The following is a 19,081-nucleotide window of genomic DNA, read 5'->3' as shown; positions in this document are numbered from 1 at the left end:
GGAAAACACTGCAGCAAAGCTATGCTATATTAAACCGGAAAAAAAGTAACGTCCAGCTTAACTACTAAGGACCTTCAGTTTACAAGGACAGGGAGAAGCTTAATTCAATTAATTACTAAATGAGGCTTTTCCCTTCAAGCTAATGGGTAGGGTCTGCCACAAAGGTAGAGCAACTGGCTGACCCCTCAGGCAAAGCCTTTGCTGGGCTCCTGCTTCCCTCCTGCTCATTCTCAAGACCAAGCTGATTCAGAACTGTCACCCTCATGATTTTGCTACATCCAACCCTAAGGACGAGCCCAGTTGCTCCCACCCTGGCCCTGACCCTGCAGACCTGCGGCACCTCCCTGCGTCAGGGCCAAATTTGCCCTCGGGGCTGCAGGAACCCACTTCTCACTGCTCCACGCAAGACTCAGCTTTGCTTTAGGCAGGCAGCTTCATCTCATGTATTTGCTTTGTAACAGAATAATGAAAATGTTAATCTTGCAAAAATCTTACTGTACATGCGAAACCTGTTTGACTGTCACTGATCGTATTTATTTCTCCTCCAACCCAATAAGCAAGTACTTACCCTCTCTTCTCTGTGATCATTATTTGAATCGCATTCAGTTTCAATATAGCTTGAATTTAATTTAGATTTTGCTTAACTGATTTTTATTCTATTATCTTTTATTCTCTGGGCAAGTATATATTTAATCTTGAGAGTAAAATTGTTATAATTAAATCTGTGTTTTTAAAGGTAAAATAAATTAGAGGGTAGAGATGGAGTAATATGTAGTAGCTTGTATGAAATTATATAGATGGAATAATAACTCACTTGTATGAGCAGTGCACCAAGACACAGATAAGTTGTTACCAAAAAAAAGGTATTTGTTATTCAGATTTTTAGCATCCATTGAAGTACTTACATGATGCTTAAATGTGTTACAAAAGCCTCTACAAAAACACAAGTCTTTTACAGACACATTCACAAGCATCAGTTTTTCAACCCATGCTGAAGAAAGCTATGCGGTTGTCTCCCTGCCCAAATCCCCAAGATGATGCCCATCACATGGCGGCTTAAAACCCTTTATCCTCTGTTTACCTCCCTGTGACATGCGAACAAGTTTACCAAACAAAAATGATGAGTTCAGAGAAGGAGGATGGACAACTCAATACAACTGTCATCACCCAAAAATTCCTCTCTCTCTTGTGATTTTGGACACCAAGTCTTAACAGCTGAAGTATGGCCTAGACTTCATGGGGCTACACATTTTTTCTTTGAAAATCTACACCTACCTGTCTCCTAGGTACAACTATGTCAAAATCTTTGCAGAATAAGATGAACAAATGCCCAATAGATTTGCTTTCCCTTCTTAATACAAGTGATGTTTACATTTCCAACTCCTTCTTGTATTCTTGACAAGCCAATGACCAAGAGACAAGTACATCAGTGTCCTGGAGCATGACAGCAGGCAATTCAACTTCTGAAATGCCTAAATCTCAGTGTATATTCACACGTGTTTTTCTTTATAAAGCACATGTGAATTCCATGTGATTTGTATATCTCACAAGTAAAATTATGTCCCTAATTGGTACTTCATAATAAAGTGCCTGAAGGAGACCAGGCTGCTCTGATATGCAAGCAATTCTAGATTTAAATTAAGTTAGGGATTGATTTCCATTTCAAAAGTGGTTTTAAAATTTAACAAGTGAAATACAGAGCTTTTTTCAAAAAGGGACACAGAAGATGGGAATGCAAACAGATTATGGAGTTGAGATCTAGGGCGCAGGCATCCTGCACACAAGAAAATGTCTGTCTTCACGTTACTGTCCATCCAATTTAAGAGAAGACTAGATGGACAACTTAAACAACTCTGAGTACATCAGAGCCCATCCACCAAAAAAAAAAGGCCTATATAAAAAAAAGTGGTGTTTTAAAAAATAAACTCTAAACATTTTTAAACATTTTTTTAAAAAGTGCTTAAAGTCTCTCCCCACAATACTGGAATAAGACCCCAAGGTTTGTTTCTTTTTTTTCCAAGTGGTTATTGTGATGTCTGCTTCTGTTATTTCTTGGGATATTCTACACTGGTGGCTGGAGTTGGACCTTCTGCACTTTTATTGAGCTTTGATACTTATTTTATAACTCAATTATGTATTCTGAATATAAAATGAAAAGCTTTTGAATTATGGGATAAAATACATAAAGTGATTTTGCAACTGCCTTGTAGGACATTGTAACAAACACGAGATCGAGATATATTAATCCATAATTAAATGGAAGATGCTGCTTTCCTTCGAAGGCCATCACCGTTAGGCAGGGCAGCCTCCCTCTTCAGCAATTGATACTTGTATAAACTCAATAGCACAATTGCTCTGCTCCCAAATAAAGTATATTTTAGTCCCACAGACTCAACATGAAAATCAAATTGTGTTTCTTTTATTTTCAAGCTCAAGTAGTTCTTAAACCTCCCAGAAGAAATTTTAAGGCATCTTATGTCTAATGCTGCTGAGAATGAAAGGCTAAAAAAAAGGAAGAAGGATTTGGACTGTGTTGTTTAGTTCTCAAAGAAAAATTAAAAAAAAAAGTCAGCAACCTTAACTTTTTGAAGAAAGTGCGTTATTGATAAATAAACCTCCTGCCTACTAACTCTGCCTGCCACAGGAAGGTTGCAGTGGCCATTTCTTCCCAACCCCCTTCCAGCCCAGAAGTTTACAGTTACTCATCTTTTCCGGCCCCTTCATTCATCTTGGGAAGACCCAACTTCTTTTTGTTTAAATGACTTCGCTCTGAGCTGTTGCTGCCCCCACAACTCTCTCTCACCTCAGCTCAAGAATTTTCCACTCTGTAACGCATCTCTGATGAAAGCTACAAGAAGGCACAAGTGTGTTCACTGGGGAAATACCACAAAGTCAAGAATGTCCGATCTCAGCTTACAATAGCTGTGTAACAGCAATGCCTCTCAGCCCAGACATCTGGATTAAAAAGATAGGGGAGCGAGGTGATGGAAGGAAGGACAGACCTGCCTAGGATAAGATTTACAGAGACTAGAGGATCTGTGGTATAATACAAAGCAAGCAAATTCAATTTAATAAGACATCCCGCATACAAGGTATCACCTAGCACTTAACAGAGAGATAAAAGACCAAGATAATGCTTGAGAGAATTGGATATGGCGACTCATAAAAGCGAAACAGGAAAATACAAATAAAGTTGAAGTAGCTCAGATAGAGGAAAACTGCTGAATTTAGAAGTATCTAGAGTACAAGCATATGTTCTTAGAGAACAGCTACAGCCAGAGGGAAGAAGAAAAAAAAATCTCAAACACTTAAAGGCTGATTTAAGCATCTTAAACTCTAGAGTTTATAGAGTTTATCAATGCACCTCAATACTGGAAGTCCTAGGCTGACAGAAACTCATTTTAACCTGGTACAATTGGAATTTCTGAAAAATCTCACCTTTTTCAAGGTGTCCTGCCCCTTGACCCCATACCTGCATCCTGTGCCTTAGGCAAAACTTCCAACAGAGATCATAAAAGGTGGAGAAGCATTTCTGAAACTTGAAAGAACAGCCTGAATCAAATAGGTGTTGGATTAGATCTCTTCTTAGAAACAATTTTACCCATTTGTTAAAATAACGGAGAACAGAAAAGAGCATGAATCAATAAGTTGAACAACAAACATAAGGAGAGATTTGAAGGCAGGAACTACGTCATCATTTCTGGATGCACACAAGCAATCCATCCACCTGTAAAATTTAAGTCACCAATTGCGAGCACACCACAGTTCTAATAATTTCTAGTTATTGAGACCCGAAGTGGCGGAGGGGATGGGAAGGAGCTCAAGAACATTGTAAGGGAGTTGGCGGGTCGCACACTTGAGCACCATGAGCACAGCCACACAATTTGCCCAGGCGGCTCGGAAGCCACAGAGCGCAGCAGCGGCACGATGCTGCCCGAGAGGCAGGAGTGTGTCCCTGTAAACTGCCAGCACCAGGGTGCAGCGAGTAGGTACCTGGGGAAGCTGTTTCAGAGGAAACTGCAGGCCCTAACACTGGGCAGGAAGCAGCCTACTTGGAAGCGCAGCCAGGCACCGCTTTGGGGCAGGGACGTGTCGGAGAACCAGCTGACAGCCCTGACTGCTTGTACTTTCTGCAGGTGACAGCGAAGCGTTGTAATAGGGATGGCTGAGGAGGAACAGCAGCAGGGTCATAAATACAGGACAAATGATTGATTTTTTCCAGGTGAGAGATTTTATCCTGGAAACAAAGTACGGGGAAGTCACGGAGCTGGCAGACGTTGGATGGACACATCAGTGACTACAAGGTAGTTAAGACAGTGACTGATGGCAGCACAGCAAGGTGCCACCTGAACAAGCCCTATTTGCACTTCTAAAACTAGGCCTGTGAGTGATACCAGAAGAGGGAGATACCACAACCCTGCAACATCCACAGCTCCCAGAAGGTGAGGGGGGTGCTGCTGGCATTCTCAAGCGAGGTGCTCACCACCCAGCCCGCACCCACACCCCCCTTGGGGCCCATCCCTGCAGCTCCCCGCCAAGGGCCCCACGCCTGAGCTATGCCATGCACGTGGCTGCCAGCGCCCAGAGGCCCATTCCTGCGTGTGTAACACTTCCCAGCCATCCCTTTTCTCTCCCTGGTGTGCGCACATGAAAAAGAAAAAAAAGATGCAAACGGATTTCCTTCCAAGGCCAGAGCACCCACATATTTATTTTCTCATGATGTCTCACCCTAGCTTGCATTAACACAGCACACTAGCCAGCTATGACTTTCCCCATAAGACAAGCTCTCCATCAACACGAACTACAGCCCTGGAAAGACTACCTCCCCACACTGGACCCAGTCGCCTTCCTACAGGTGCTGCCAGCAGGCGCCCAAAGCAGCCCTCTCCTTACACTCAAGTCCCTCCACCCGCCTGCCTTGAAGCAACAGGAGGTGCAGCAGCAGAGGCAGGAATCACAGATCCCAAACAACCTATTGCTCTTTGTTTTTTTAATTTATTTCAACCAGAGTTAGCTTGAAGGTCAGAAATAGATTAAAGGATCTTTTCAGGGCCCTTTTCCATGTGAGCATTTCAATATTCACCTTGAGAATCAAAGGTCAGAATACATGACGTGCCCGATGGAGCAACACTACAGACGGTCCTTTCAAAAGCACAATATACAACCACTGTCTATCAAAAAGAAAACTACAGGAGAATTAAAGTGTTTCAGTCTTTACGGAACTCCTACGGTACAGATTCTTCTATAAACACCTTCAGGAATATTTTTTGTTATTCAATGCTTAAAGAACACGGCTTCAGATACTCTGTATGCATTGGATCCATTTTCATTCCAAGTGGGACAAAAAATTGATCATACTTTGCAAGTACAATAGCCTCATGAAACTAAACATTTTGCATCACCTCAAGCTGTTCTGTATATGAAAATGATCAATGGTGAAAGCATCTAAAATTGTTTTCACAGCTACATACTGCAGGGCTTTTTTTAAGGCTTGAAACAATTTGTTTTTCTTTATAGACTGGGAATTATCTGTTAAGGTGAGCATGTTCAAAACACTGTGATTTTCTGGCATTTTCTAAAACATGCAAAATATTCCAAATATGCTAAAAGTCACATCTATAATTAAATCAAGGAGCTGATTAGCTTTAGATAAACAGAAATTTCCCTAAGACTTTGCACAATAGGAATTTCAAATGTTTGATACTGCAGATCCTGTTAATTCAGTATTCCATAATAAAACCTAAGTTAACCACAACTATAGTGCAACAGTTCTACCTGTAAAATAATTTTATTTGAATAAAATAAATACAGAAGAATCTACAAACATACAATAAAGGAGCAACAGCCATAATACAGCTGAAAAAAAAACAAACATTTAAACACTGGGAAATCTTAACATGAATGAAAATTTTAACGTTTTTGTGTGAAAGGCAAAAGAAAAAGGAGGGTGAACATTTCTAAGAGGTACAAAGCAGGAAAAAAAATAACTTTGAAATCACAGCAGGAAAGTCAAATTCAGAAAGAAAAACACAAATGGAAGACAGATGATGAGAACAGGTAGCTTTTATAATGCTTCCGCACCTGATCTTAACTCTTAGCAGCTGAAAAGCAGCTTGCTTTTTAATTTTTTCTGCTCCAGAAATGGAAAATTTCCTCAACTCTGGTGGGTAAGTAGTTCTGAAGTGAAAGAACTGTCATCAGTTCTTGTAAAAAAAATATGGATTTTGGAGCCCCAAATTTCAATTATGAAGATAGCAAAGCAGCTTTGTCAAAATAATGCATTTTCCTGACACTTCCTCTTACATTTCTATCTTTGCATTGAGCTAATTTGTTTCTTTATCCATATGCACATACAGAAAATTGCATACTGACGTTAGCACTTCAGTTTGTTCCTGGAGGTGTGACATGGCTCTCCCAGAACCGTGTGACAAGACTCATGTCCCAAGACACTCCTCCTTAGGGCTGTTCCTTCCCACCAAGGTGCCCCCCTTGCTCCCGAAGGTCACCTGCACCACTGCCAGCTGCCTGGCACCACCCTGCCACCACCCTGCCACCAAATTCCCCAACAGACGAGCCTGGGGACTGCCATAATGGCAGACGCATGGGACAAGTGTTGGCTGAGAAAAGCCCAAGTCCAAATACCATTTGCTAGCTCAGGCCAAGCTATTACAACAGACTTAGAGAAGGATGATTGTCCAATTTTCTGCTGGGATGAAACATCTGAGGTGATGCTGGAAAGAATCGACACAAGTTTCCCCGAAGCAAGCAAATGGGGCTCAAAACTATGCCAGCAGAACTGGATTTCCGAAGTACCACACAGGCTTCTCTAGGTGCAGAAATCCAAATTACAAGAGCAAGAAAAGTTAGAGGTAATCAGGGATTGCTGAACATCTTCCTGATGTGTTGTAACAACTCATAGGAGCCTATTACTTTCGGTGCAAGGTTTAACAGCATTTCCATTAACCTACTTCAGCCATTAGAGTTTTATTCCACTCATTCTCAGTTACTGATTTTGTGTTGATTACTGACTGAAAATAATTTCGCAAAGCAGGAGCTATGCTGCACTACTCACTTTTCCTACAATAAGATAAATTGTTATTCAAATTTTTTATATGGAACAAAAGACTATCAGTCAATACTCAAGAATGGGCTACTTCAACACCTTCGAAATTGAATTACATTGCAGCTCAATGCAATTTAAAATGTCAAAGAAATCAGAGGTTCTCACAGATTTTAATTAAAGCAATCTCCTCTATACTCAGCTCCTCCTTTCTCCCCATCCTGCTGCTACCTACTCCTTTTCTGTTTATTCACTGCTCTGAATAAAACAATAAAAATAACCACAGTTACTCCTGTTCGTTGTTTATAACAGCATAGTTCTTAGATATGTGACAACATTCCCCATCCTAAATAACTGATGGCCTTACACAATGATAATTCAAAAACTCGAGCATTACTATACTGTAATTTTATGGATAAATAGCCATAGAAATAACCAGCTCAAACACATGCAAATTCTCAATCACAGAATAAGAAGTTCAACATCCTTTCATCAGTCTCAGAAGAAAAAAAAAAAAAGGAAAAAAAGCCAACAAAGGAGCAGACAAAAGCTGGGTAAGACAAGCTTTCCACTGCCCACCTCCACACCCCCCTGTTTAAGTGTAATCACTTTTACACTCGTTTTAAGTCAGCAGCATCAAGAGACAGTGGCACTGAAGGAGCCTACATGAGCATTGTCTCACAGGACAATACCAAAACTTTTTCCCCACACACTACCAGCAACAGCTTATTATTACCTGTGACTCCAAACCACCAGGCAAGCCCCACACATAGATAATCCACGAGGCTCATCAGCGCAATTAATTGCAATCAGGGCCCTGACATGAGCTTGCAGGCTTTTCTTTCCAGCTAACATTGCTTTCTCATGTTGATAATGAGCCAGCAGAATATCATATGGCTGATACTGCACAAGTTTACTCCCGAAGGCTGGATTATTTTCTATAACAAATTTCATGTCTTGTTCTATTTACAGATTTAGTTATTTATTTTTACAATCCCACAAACAAATTCATTATTTGGAATTAATAGAAATGTTCAGAAGAAGAAATGGTTTTTATTTTGTTCTGATTCCCCAGGTGACTCGCACAGTCATATTTCCAAGCTTTCTATCTGCACTCTGCAAATGTATTGAAATATGTATTTTGACAGCTGTTCAACAGGTACTGGTGCAAGGAGTTTTATCACCAGGAGCCTTCTGGATGCCAAGTTTAACATGGGGTCAACAAAATTCTAGTAAATTGAATTACAGGTAAAATATTTGTATAGTCTGCAAATCATTTTATGGTACGTAAAGACTGTACCACTAACATGTATTTGCAGAATAAGCCCAGTTTCATTACTTTCTTAGGAAGTATTCATTTTTCTGTTACAGCGTATTTATCTTTTTTATATTGCCTGCCACACTGTGAATCCTTTAAAGTGCTAATAATCTTTTTTTCTTGTTTAGGAGTTTTTGCTGATTACTGGTGGTTGAATGCTGAGCGTTTCTTGCTGAGTAAAGAATTTCAGTTTTTGTCTGAGGTGACATAGCTAATTAGGAGTTATCATGTGGCAGAACCTTATCAACCTCTCATTAACATTCTTACCATAATTTCAGGAAAAAAAAATATCTTTTTCCCACAGAATAATCCAAGTAAAAAAATAAAAAATAAAACAGATGCAAGACTGCATTGCAGTGCTCTCTTATTTTCACCCAGCATGACTGAAAGCATTACTAAATGTTGTTCTAACAAAAAAACTGTTACCAGCATTATTTAGTCTTGAGCAGGCTGCATCACAACTTTGAAACTATCACCACCTTCATAACACGTGATAATTTCTACTTTCATTCTGGGTGACTTCAGTCACTATGAGAAGAACACGCAAACTGGATCGACTCTTCCCAATTTATAAAGCCCTTTTTATTCTTTTGGGGCTGTAGGAAGCCTGATAGAAATAGGAGTTTCTACCACTTTTGCTGTAGAGAACTCTCTTATCTCCATAGCAATGCTTCTGCAGCAGAAAGCTAGCAGACAGCGAAGGGCTCTGAAAGCAGCTTAATATCCCTTCACGTACAGCCCCACTGCTATGAAATACACCCAGACAGCTTTACCAGTCCCAGAAATCCAGAAACCAATCCCTGCCTAACAAAACGATGGTAGTGGCCTCCCTGCTGCTCGTATCAGCCACAGGCTCTGTTGCAGGTTCAGTTTCAGCCCATATTGGTCCCTTTTGTGCCCCCCCACTACTTCCCTCTCCAGCCTCCCGTGTTTCAGGCAGCTGCAGCCCCATCCCGCTCACGACAGACTCACGTAATGGGTGGAAGGAGACTAAAACTGAAGGAGTTTGGATAAACCCACAACCTGCTCCCACACCTCAGCCTTCAGGAGGGGCAGGGCTCCAGGGAAGGAGCCAAGCCACCTCTTGCAGCCCAGCCCACATCCTGCTGTGGAGATGCTGGCAGGAGAGCAAGGAAGTAAGAAACAAGGAGTTCTGAGACATCCTTCCAAATATCTCATCTGATGTCCCCTTCTAATGGAAACAACTGAAACAGTCTTAGGAACTAGGACCAAACAAACACCTTCACCTCTGCACTGCAACATTGCTTCTCTTGCTCAGTGATCCTCAATCACCTTTTTCATGAGTGCAATGGCACCAAGTTCTTCCAAACAAGGGGAGTTATACATGTTATAAACATGAGAAAGGCATTCATGGACTCACAACAATCATCTGGGGAACAGAGGAAAACCAAGAAAAGCGCCTGAATCCTCACAGGTAGTTACATATCTGGCATGTTGCCCCCCAGTTTCAAAGGAATCCAATTTTCTTTTGTGATTCTGAAACACATCAGCTGACATTTCTTGCTATTGCTAACTCAGAGTAAGACATGTCTTTATTTAAACAGTGGATAAACCAGATACCTGCACGCTGGAAAATTATATGCTGGTATCGATTTTCTTAGTAGTAATAATTCACCACCAGTAGCAACAGCAACCATACTTTGAAAACTGGTTCCCTAATGGCATTCTAACCTTTCAGAATATTTTGTGCAATGAAAAATACAGAAACTACAGTAATACATTTGCCTGCTTAAATAGAAGATTTGTCTAATTAAATTGGAAGAATGCTGCACGAGTACTTTGACTCAGGAGGTCCTCTGTCACTTCTGCAGGAAGAAAAACTTTAATTTGAAGAAAAGTGAGCAAAACACTATGAGGAAGGCAAACTCTTCTAGTTTGTTCTTCTAATGTACAAGGCCAGGGCTCAAGTGAGAGCATAGTTTGTGTGGGCTTTGGTACAATACAGCTTGCTTTCTTCAAATACTACAGCCAAGAAAAATGGTGTAAGAAAATCAAAGGTTTGATCTAGCATATCTTCAAACATGAGCTAGACTTGGGGTTGGAGTTCAAGTCTGGATTTAGCTCTTGTTAAACTGCAGGAGAAGGTGGCAAACAGCCCGCACATCACGAGCCCTCAGCCACCTGCAGCTGAGGGTTGCTGACAGCAGTGCTGTGACTGCACCTGAGCCTGCAAGGAGAAAGCAGCCAGCACCGCCGCTCTGCGAGTCATGCAGGGTCTGGCCCAGTCTGGGGGCTTGGCCCCAGCTCTTCCTCCCCACGCAAGGCTGATGTCGGCTCAGGCAAAAAAGCATGTGTAAGAAAATGCCTCGATTATGGAAAATAAGGGTTAATGACTAACCTGCTTTTTCTGACCTACACTTAGAGGCCTATTATAGTTTTAGAATTAGTTTTAGCATTGAACGTACAGTTTTATAGTCCTAGCAATAATTTGAATATTTACTGCAAATTACCAATTGTTTTTTCTTTCCTAAGTTCCCCCAGCAGTTTCACATGGATAAGATCTCCTTGGATCATACCTTCAAATATTATTTTGAAGTATACGCTAACAATTTGCATATTTTCTTAAGAAGCACCTTCATTTCAGCACTCTGTGCAGTAACCTCTGAGTAAATGGGAGTATTGAATATTAAGGTAACACTGTGAAGCTCTAGGTGGGGAACTTTAACGCAGAGCTCCATAAGAAGAGAACATATTTTCATTAGTACAATAGTAAACACACCATTCATGTGAAAATATCAGACAAGGAAAAAACTAAAGAACATGAGCAAGTTACTCTGAAGTTATGTTTTTTAAATGCTACCTCGTAGAAGTGTATAATCTTTCACAGTTCTGTGAAATCCTTTCAGAGAAGTCTCTTTTAACGTATCAACTTAATAGACTTGAAAATTGTTTGCTTTATTCACAGATGTCTTAAGCAGGAGGCAATGACCGGAGCTACCAGCCAGTCAGGAATGTATCTGATCAGTAAATCCACATTTCAAGATCATCAAAACTGAGAGTCCAGTGGGCTAAGGACCATACAGCCTATAAAATACAGCTGTTACATGGTACACAGCGGAACAGACCCTTAAAAAGGGCCCAATGACCGGAACTTTTAAAAGTGTGAAAACCAGAGCTGCATTTCATTATTAGTTAAACCACGTCTCATCCCTCTTTCTTATGAAGTAAAAAGACGGTACTCTATTAAAAGTGTGTCAAATTACTAGCAGCCAGGTACCACAAAATAAAACTTAACGGCCATTTTGAACAAATAAGTATCTGTAAAGCTGACTTCTTTATGCACAGACCCCTGCAAATAGACTGCGTTGCAACCTCACAATAGAAGCACAGTTATATATAGTTATTATATACACTTATTTTCAAGAGTTAGTTGTTCCTTTACATCTCATCAATGAAGACAGGAAATAAAAAAGTAAGGGTGGGAAAACAAGACTGGCACTGAAAATGGAATAGCTGTGGAAAAGAGGTACACAAGCTGCAGGGATGTCAGGCAGCAAGGCTCGTCTCTTAGTGTGAAGCAAACACAGAGCATGAAGGACTATGCAAACATGGAACAACCAAAAAAAGACAAAGGAATGTGAAGACAGAAAACAGAGAAATGGGTATTAAAAATATGAGATTTGTATTACTGTTCTGGACATCCCAAAATCTAATACACTCATTTTAAATAAGTGATCAAGAGTTTATATACTTCTCCAAAATAAATATCTTGCAGTAATACACTGATGAATCTGATTGGGAAAGCCAAAATTAAAAACAAACAAACAAACACACTTCTATTATTTGGGAGTATTACATGCTAAAACTTGCTTGAGTTTTATTAATATATCTGACTCTAACCAAAGCCAGATCGAAAGAGTTTGCAGGCAGAAGCCAGCTAATGACGGAGTCCGGCTTGGAACAGCACTGTCGGTGCACCATAAAGTGCCTAACCTAACTGTTACAATTATCCCCAATTCAAACATTACAAGTTGGATTTAAACTCATACTGAAAAGAAACCCACAGATATTAAAAGTAGAAGTGCACAGTTAGGACATGTGCATATCCTTAATTACGGCACATGGCGGCACAATCGGGAGGGGGATGAAATTATCATGCAAGATGTATGCATTTCTTCTCCTCCAGTGTGCAAACACAAATGCTAAGATACCTTAATTAGAGACATATGGCTAGTGTACAAACTCACTGCAGGGTATTGTTAATGCAATTTGAGTGCCCAAACTATGCTCATTCAGATGTTTTTGAATTACTCTGAATACTTATAGATAATAGTAACTAACTCAAAATGCTGGTTGAAAAGATCATTGGGTTTGAGATAATGACAATGCACACTTGTACTGTGTCTAACCACAAATTATAAGCATACTGACCCCAGATTAATGCAAACACACATCTACAGACTAGCTCTGATTTGGTTACGTCCAGAAAAGTAGGTCATTTTGGAAAAGAGCCCAGGAAAAAGCAGCTATAGGTTAAATTACTGATCCAAGTCCACATCACTGTGCCATAGTAACATTTGGAGATAGTGAGTAAGAGCACTCAGGATCTTGTAAAATCAGCCCCTTACATATTTTAGAAGAGTCACGAGTCAACAAATAATGGTGAAAGCCATACAATGCATCCCAAAACAAATTAGAAAACTGGTGGAGGGGTTCAATGGAGAGCCAATGCGCATAAACATTGATTTCAGTTGCAGCATAGATGAAAATAGTTTAGAGGTAACAGAACTTCATTCCTCATATGATCTTTTATTGGAAATCTAAAAAAATAAACAAAATAAAGTGGTTCAAAAGTACTGAGTTCTGCTTTGAGTGTGTGTTACCTCATCACTTGACACACTAGAAGAAAAAAGATGTTTCTTTAGCTTGCCAGTAATGAGGAGAAGGCAAAATTAACAAGGTGCTAAACTGAAGGTAGAAAGATGTTATGTTATAAAGCAATGCTTGATAATAAATGGTGGTATTAGTGGATAAGAGACAAATAACACCAGATAATAAATTACCCACTGACTATTAACCTATTGGTCATCTCGCCTCTTTCAGCCTTTTTCTGTCTCAGTAGCCATATCTATAACCAGGATCCCCCTGACACAAACAACTCCCCCTCATTGCTGCTGACACCCCTTTCAAGTCAATGAGGTATGATCATTTACATCACCCAATGAGCTGCATGGGGCATATAAATTAGGTGTCTGCCTTGAGTTCCTTGCACACACTAAGCACCTGTAGCTGTTAATGAGAAATTTGGGATGTGGTGAGAAGGAGAGTGCTGTGCTCCTTCTGAGCATTTTTCAGTCTTTCAAAAAAAAAAAAAAAAAAAAAAGAGAGAGCACCTTTATCACTGAAAAATACAGGAAATAGTTTCCTTACAAAATGAAAAGTGTTTATAAAGGTCAAAGTACCTCACAAGCAAAGAATGATGTTACCATGCTCCTCACTCCATCACCTAGGATGTTAAAATGTGAGGATAATATTGCATATAGAATTTCTTGCTGCCCATTATCTTTCATTCAACAATAAAAAGTTCTTTTTTCTGTATTTATCCATTTTAAAAAATAGCAGTATTATCTTTACGTGTTTACTACAAGACACCACAGTAAATGAAACATTGCTGTGTTCACACTTCAGTGCTCCAATACTATCAAGAACCGTCTGTTATTTCTATCATTGTCCTTCTTTTTATTTCCCTTGTGTATTTCAGATATATCTCCCATTAACTAGAAGCAGTAAGAAGCTGAGAATGGAGACAGCAGACTAATGAAAAGAAGGCTTCCTGCTCTACGGCTGCCTGTAGAGGGGTGCACTGCCCCTGCTCACACCCCTGCTGTTACTGCAACTGCTGTCCAGTCAGCATATTAAACAACTCCTCATTTCTGCTTTTCTTCTTTCTCTAAATCAGAGAATTGAAAATTCATCCAAAGATTCTGCTCAAGAGTGTTTTATCCCGGTTTTATGCTATTCTGTGATCTCTAAATTCTGCAGACCTAAAGATCTTGTTAACACACTTTGACACACTATAGAAAAGTGAAGGTACCAATTGTCATTTTCACTGATGAAGTGAATATACCTTCACTTTCCTACTTCTTACTCAGAAATGAGTGACGATGCAGATGGCAGTGGAAACAGAGCAGCAGAGAAGCAGGTGTGGAAGAAGCACAGTACCGTCCTTAAAAAGTTATGCCTAGTATCTTGATTAGATTCACAGGGTTGCTCCAGGTCTGATCTCTCTGCAATCTTACAAACCACTGACATTACCATGGCTGTAAAAAGCAACTGCACCAAGTAAAACCCAAACGCACCAGCTCAGTAAAGCATCTTCTCTCCAGCAACAGCCAATAGCAATTAATCAGCAAAAAGTAAAGGATGTGCCACAAAAGGAAAGTGATGCTTCCTCCATCCGTCCCAACTTCAAAAGTTCATAAGCCCAGAGCCCTCCTGGCTGAGAGGAGATGTCTCTCCTCTCCTTCAGCAGACACTGATAGATTGTTCTTTCATACATGTATTCTGTTATTTATTTATTATTATTGTTTTCTGTCTATTTTCATCTAAAAGCATAGAAAACAATGCACTATTTGTTCTGGCAATTTCCCATTCATTGACTGATGAAACAATAATAAATGGGAGTATATTTGGGGAAGGGTTTAAAAAAAATCCTAACACTACTCAATCCTAAAAAAAAAAAAATACATGCTTATAGTTTATGAGGAAACAGTGTTTCTAAAACTGACTCCAAATCTCAAGTATATCTGTAATAAAAATCAGATGTAAATTTAATTCTCCATTAATTATACATCCACGCAGCAAACAATGTTTCTTCTATACATAAATTCTCCCTGAATATATATTGCTTTTATTTCTATTATTTCTTATTTCTATTATTTCTTATTTCTATTATTTCTTATTTCTATTATTTCTTATTTCTATTATTTCTTATTTCTATTATTTCTTATTTATCTTCTATTCTTTCTTTGTAAAACAAATATCCAAGAATGATATTTTAAAATGAAACTCAAAAACAATGTTGGAGTAGTTTTAGAAGTTTTGAAGCTATTTCATTTCATGTTTCTGAATGCCACTTACTAGTGTAATTAATACAAAACTTCAGCCTCAATAGAAAAGCTTTCATTAGCATGAATATTTGAGAACATCTCACCTTAAAAGAACACAAGAACAGATTGCAAAACGTAAAGGATAAGGAGGGCTTTGATTCTTTAATAGTGTTTCAGATCTGCATGTTGAAAGAAGTTGGGCTATTTTATTTATTTATTTTTCATTCAGAATATGTGCCTCAAAAATCATTAAATCATTATTTTTTTCCCAAATATTTCAGTCAGTGATAAAAATGTTTCATAAAAACTCAGTGATGCAATTCAAGGCTGCCAACTGACAGAACTACATATCTAATTAATCACTGGAAGACAGTATGTTATGATAAAGTAGAATTACTGGACTTCAAGACAAAGATAAGATTGATAGATTCCACCTCCAGCAGATCTTGATACTAAAGCACAAGATTTCCTTCAATCTGTTTCTTTCATAGGTTTAAAAAAATCATTGTGACAATATTAGCATATTAAAGCCCCATACATTTGGAATTTGTAATTGTTCCAGAAACAAATGGGCTTTTCCCAAACCTCAGGTTACATCTGGCAAACACAGACCAGAAGACATGGCCTGAATCCCAGCCCAATTGGTACAGCTCAAACAGCCCTGAACATTACTCCAGAAGGCGTACCAAAAATAAGCATGCGTCACAGGAAGGCAGTGGGAAAGATGCCGTGCCCTGGTGATACCTGAAGTCTGAGCAGCACAATGTAACATCTTAGGTAAAAATGTTCTTGTGTGTAGGAAGTGAAGTCTTCACTGGGCTACGCAGATGAATGTCCCTGACTGCAGCAGCCTTTAGAGAAAAAACCCATCTGAATAATAACTGATGGTAATTCAGCAATCCAACTTCTCTGCTGGATGTTCAAACAAACCAACCTGTTTGTCTCATAAAGTGGTTTTGCAAGGTTACAAATAATTTTGAAAGCATTCTAAGTATCTAAAATATGTTAAAGAGACATTCATAATAAAAATTTTATAATATCTGGCAAAACCATTTTTTTTGTTGTTCAGGCTATTTTAATTTAGTATACAGGAAAATAGTTTTGATGGGAGCATCACTCTTTTCTTGAATATCTACCTCCATGAAGAAAGGAGTATCAAATAATAAACATCAGCAAGAGACAACTAACAGGCAGAAAGAGATTCCGTCTTGGATTACGTTTAACAATGTTAGAGGCATTTCTGAGCTAACATAACTGACAACAAAATATTGCTACATTCAGGTCTAACTCTATTATATTCTTGTGTATTCTGTCATACCACAGTACATGCTGTTGAAGAAAATCAGGGGGACATGCACTCAACAGAAGTTTTCTACAGTTAGAAAAGAAAGAAAGATCCAAATTCCTCCCAAACTCATGTTTAAATCAATTTAAAAAAATAAAAAAAACACTTTTTTTTCTTCTTTTTAGAAGACAGCTGGCCTCAGAAAAAAACACCCAATCTTCTCTTGACAATGTCTATTTGACAGACTAACAAAAAGTTAAACTGTATTTCAGGGAAAGATATGCAGGAAAAAAAATTCCAAGAACAAAATAATAATAGTCTCCCCAGAATTTCATGAACTCATTAGAAAAATGCCATTAGCTGTGGTTATCATCACACAAATAGAATCACAGTCAGGTCTCCATGCAAGTATGGATGTTGGAGTATTTTACTTATAGCTAATCCAAGTAGGATTGACAGATATGAGCAGAAAACACTACTAAAAACTTAAACAGAATACAGATACTTGGCATGCAGCATTCTGCTTCCATGGCTTTGAAAGTCTGCCTTCGTACTTCTTGAGAGAACACACCGGACACCAAACGAAGCTCACCTATGACTTTGATGGCACTCTGCGATGAAGAATTAAATGTTCTTTCCCTGCTACTTGAGAGGGGGCTGGACCAGATGGCCTTCAGAGGTCCCTTCTGACCTAAACCATTCTGTGTAAGCTATAAAGAGGTCTGTCCTGCCATCTTTTCATAAGCAGATCTGCCAGGTAAGTCTAATGTGAGTGCCACACAGCACAGAAAACACAGCTCAGATCTGCGGTGGGGAGCAGGAACTGCCCTGGCTTGGGGAACGACACACAGGGACAGCCTGATGTTCTGGCACAGCTCGCCTGGGCCCAGCCAGCCCACGCGGGCCAGCTTCAGGCTCAGGCTCATCCCTGGGTAAAATGATTCTACTGATGGCAGGGTGAAAAGAGAAGCTGCATAATTAATTTGGCAGAAAAATAAATGCCATGCAATATGTCAGAAGTATTTAAGAAAAGCAGAGAGCTTTTCTGGTAGTAGAAACACAACTGCTGTCAAAACAAATTGTTGCTCTCATGACCTGTATCTTCTGAGACTGTGTCAACCCATTCTGCACTGCCTGGTTCTCCACGTGACAAAACTCTCTAGTTTGGCAAGTTAACATATAGCGTGTATAAATAATGTGTTAGCAATGTACAGACCCGATATCACTCCCCATATCATCTTTAAGTGTGAAGTCAGTCTTCCAGTAGAAGTTCAAGACATCCTCCTTTTCTTTTTGAATGCTACTAGGACAGCCTGCATGACAGAAATTATCTTTATCACAGAATTATTTTGCTATCAAAAGAACTTAATTATCAGTAGCACCTCATCTTAATGATGTAATGATGTAACACATCATCTTACCATCTCAACACTGTTAAGAAATGCGAAAGTGGGTCTAGACCTCTGTATTTCAAAACCATCATATCTTTTGTAGGTTAAACAGGATTATTTGTCTTCTGTCCTATCTGTCTTCTGTCCCATGACGCACTGAAATACTCACTTACCCAGAGGTGAGACCAAGAGCCAGAAATGGACTGTTGAAATGTCTGTCCTTTTCCTCTGACAGCACGAAGTTCTCCGGCAGTTGTGAATTTTCAGGTAGCTCCATTCAGTGACTAGTTATGTTAATTTAACCTTCACTCTTATTAACTCAATCTGTCCTTTTCTTGCTCTGTAAATTGCAGGTCTTAGGGTACTGATACCTGAAAACAATGGGAAAAAATAAAAACAGGTCAAAAAAAAGTCATGTAAAGCATTGGCAGTACTTCTGTGTACTTATCCTTAATCCTCCCTCATTGGAAGGATAAAATGTCCTTGTTCAGTAGCTGGCCTCCATGTTAACTAGATTTTTTTCAAAACTTATTCTCAAGACAGGTAGGAAGTAGTTATTTTCCTTCTGTGTTACTGATTGAATCAACAAAACCTGTGTGGTCCCTTCCAGAGACTGAAGTTGGTCTACCACTCTGCCAGGCTGGCAACATTTAAAACCTAAAAGAAGACAGCAAGCACAAGATCTTTTAGTAACTATACTTCAGATTTCCAAGTTTTATCAGCTTTTCTAATTCTTAATATCTCAATTTAATACTACATCAATTTTCCAACAAAAATCTTTCTAGGAGATTTGTTAGTTCAGATTGCTGTTACTTTTGTTTTGTAAATAGAGAACCATCCCTATTTAATGTCATAACACATACCTATTTCCCCTGGATCAGGTCTACAGATTTGCTGTACATGGGGACTTTTGGCAACAACGTTTAGGTTTGCTTAGTGTCTGTGGGAATATTTACT

General features: G+C 39.2%; 1 long non-coding RNA gene across 1 annotated transcript in view; it reads right to left on the bottom strand.

The window, feature by feature from the left end:
* The window catches only part of LOC121073570, a 186,543-nt gene extending 167,764 nt beyond the window's left edge, over window positions 1–18,779 (bottom strand). Inside the window, exon 1 of the long non-coding RNA XR_005821800.1 lies at window positions 18,298–18,779. This is a non-coding gene — a long non-coding RNA (uncharacterized LOC121073570). The remainder of the gene's footprint in view (window positions 1–18,297) is intronic.
* Between the last annotated feature and the right edge of the window lie 302 nt (window positions 18,780–19,081).

The sequence above is a fragment of the Cygnus olor genome, chromosome 7 (assembly GCF_009769625.2).
Source record: "Cygnus olor isolate bCygOlo1 chromosome 7, bCygOlo1.pri.v2, whole genome shotgun sequence".
NCBI classification, from domain to species: Eukaryota; Metazoa; Chordata; class Aves; order Anseriformes; family Anatidae; genus Cygnus; species Cygnus olor.
Note: the sequence above shows the minus strand (reverse complement) of the source record. Positions and strands in the feature narration are given on the sequence as shown.